We start from the raw sequence: 3,193 nt of genomic DNA, 5'->3' as shown, positions 1-3,193 counted from the left end.
TACCAGATTTGCACTATGTTAGATGGATTAGAAATCTATTTTTGGATATCTATATGTTGGTACTAACATGTATGCAGATGGATTTCGCTTTAAAACTCAATATGTACTGAGCCCCTGTTTGTGCTATGTTTCTTTTTGTGTGGATTTTAGGTGCTTCGAGTTTCAAGTAGCTAAGGATGTTTATCAAAGTTACTTTTTGAATTAGTATTTAGGATTCCTATATTGGACATAGGTGTCAAGAAATGAAATTGTATTTCATTATAGTTCTGAACTCTTTATGTATTCTTATTGTAATGAAAATGTATTTGGACAATATTCTCTTTCATTAGGAACTTTTCTGTATAAGATTGATTCAGTCCTTGTATTGGAACTTGTGTTGAGATGGTTTTATAATAATAAAAAATTATTGCATTTATGGAATTGTATTTTGTTTTAGATTCTTTTGGTTATGTCTTGTGTGGAATTACATTTGGTATCAAAGGCAAGTTCAAAATAACCAGGACTTTTGGGTTATAGGGTTTAACCCGTCATCGATGCATTATTAATAGATTTTTATTTTTAGGTTGCTGTCATGCCTCTCATTACTAGAGGAATTTGAGGACGTGGTATCCCTGAGGATGACCTTGCTGGCAGAGGCAGAGGCAGGGGCCGTGGTAGAGGTCCTAGGTACCAGAATGATGCTGGAAATGATCAATTTGATCAGAATGCTGGGGTTGGTAACAACCAGAATAATTAGGCAGACCAGACTTTGGTACTTCAAAGAATTCTGGAACATCTTGATAATATTGAGGCTAATAACCAAATTCCTAGTGGGGGAGCGAATGATAGGAGACCTCTTGTGCAGGGCGTTAATCTTCCTGTAGAAGAAGATCCTATGGAAAGAGCTCAGTTCAAGGACCTATCCAAGATGAAAGGACCATTATTCTATGGTACAGAATAGGGTACAGTGGCAGAAGCTTGGCTACTGAATATTGAGCGATGTTTTGTCTTACACCGTTACCTGAGTAATGTGAAGGTCAGATGGACAGTTATGCATTTGAGAGGATTTGGTTCCTTGTGGTGGGGACAGGAGTTGGAAAAGCTTGGCATTGATATCTCCCTGGTCACATGGGAACTTTTTGTTGAGCACTTCAAGGAGAGATTCATGTCTAAATATTGGCATCAGGCCCGTGCTGAGGAGTTCTTTTAGATCATGCAGATTGGCTCTATAGTGGAAGCTTACGAATGAATGTTCTTCAAACTTAAGAAGTTTTCTAGGTGGGATAAAAATGATAAGGCCATGATACAACATTTCATCAAAGGGCTTATGCCCAAAATTGGGGAGGAAGTGAGAACTTTTCAACCTTTGACTATGCAAGAAGCCTCAGAGTGAGCAAAATTAATTGAGATGAAGTCTGGTTATCATGGGGCTGCTTACAAAACCAGCATGAATTCACCTACTTTGGATGTCAGTAAGAATCAGAAGCCTCCACAGAGTAGTTCAAAAATTGGATTTTCAAGTGGAAAATTCAAGAAGAGGAAGTTTGATAAGAACTCCAAAGGTTCAGAACAACCTAAGAAATCTCAATCACCTTAGAGTGTGTAGAGTAACAAGCCATTTCCTAAACCTTCTGGTCAGAATATGGGATTCAGGAAATCTGTTGAGTGCTTTCGTTGAGGACAGTTAGGGCACTATCAGTCTCAGTGTCCTAATTGGGATAAGCTAAAGGTTGGACCTAAGCCAACTAGGTCTGAAGCAACAGTTGGTGATTATGCCAGGAACCATCGTATCTTTGCAACTTTGGATCAGAAGCAGGCCAAACACCAGAACTCGGTTATAGAAGCTCAAGGTAATACTCAAGGCATGAAAGTTTCTATCTTATTCGACTCAAGAGCTACAGACTCATTCATTTCTTCTGCTTTAGTTGCACATTGTGATATACTTGTGGTTAGGGCAAGGAATAGATGGCAAGTGGAGTTAGCATTAGGGTCTAAGGTAAACGTTGATATTATTGCTCCTGACTGTAAGATTTGTATGAAATCTTTCTCAACTTCAGTGAACTTTAGGGTTATACCTTTAGGATCATATGACATAGTTTTGGGTATGGATTGGTTAGAACAACATCAAGCTGTTTTGGATTGCAAAGATAAGTCAATCTATTTCGTTGATGATTCTAGATCAGCTAGAGTTATCACAGGAATCAAGAGACCTATCTCTTTGCGGACAATTTCTCCCAAGTAATTGGCAAGGTGTGCTCAGAAAGGCTACAGTTTGTTTGCCATTTCGGTAAACAACTTAGAAGATTTAGTAGTTAAGAGTTCTTCTCTCGATCATCCTGTTTTACAAAAATTTTCAGATGTTTTTATTAAGGAGATTTCTAGGATACCTCCGAAGAGAGAAATTGATTTTCAGATCGATTTAGTGCCAAGAACGGAACCAATTTCCAAGACTCCTTATAGAATGACAGCTCAAGAGCTGGTTGAACTTAAGTTTTAGTTGGAAGAGCTTTTGGAAAAAGGTTTGATTCATCCTAGTGTTTCACCTTGGGTTGCTCCGGTGATCTTTTTCAAGAAGAAAGATGGTTCTTTAAGACTTTGTATCGATTATAGACAGTTGAACCAAGTCACTATTAAGAACAGGTATCCTTTGCCTCGAATTGATTACTTGTTTGACCAGGTCAAGGGTGCCTAAATCTTTTCTAAGATTGATCTGAAATCTGGATATCATCAGCTGAGAATCTAGGAAGCTGATATCCATAAGACAACTTTTTGTACCAGGTATGGACACTTTGAGTTCACAGTGGTACCTTTTGGGTTAGCTAATGCACCTTCTGTGTTCATGAGTCTAATGAATGGTGTGTTCAGAATTTACCTTGACAAGTTTGTGGTGGTTTTTCTGGATGACATTTTGGTTTACTCCAACTCTGTTGAGGAGCACAAGCAGCATTTAGAGCAGGTTTTGGAATGCCTTTGTAGGAACAAATTGTATGCCAATCCTGAAAATTGCAAATTCTTTAAGTCAAAGATTTGTTACTTAGGGCATATTATTTTTGGTGATGGAATTTCTATGGATCCATCCAAAATTCGGGCTATTGTAGATTGGCCAGCACCTACGAATGTATCCGAGGTTTGAAGTTTCATGGGCTTAGCAAGCTATTACCGTAGATTTGTATTAAATTTCTCCAGAATAGTGCATCCTATCACATCTCTTCAA

Source organism: Cupressus sempervirens, chromosome 1 (assembly GCF_028749045.1).
Source record: "Cupressus sempervirens isolate cs-2001-9-10 chromosome 1, ASM2874904v1, whole genome shotgun sequence".
NCBI lineage: Eukaryota > Viridiplantae > Streptophyta > Pinopsida > Cupressales > Cupressaceae > Cupressus > Cupressus sempervirens.
Note: the sequence above shows the minus strand (reverse complement) of the source record.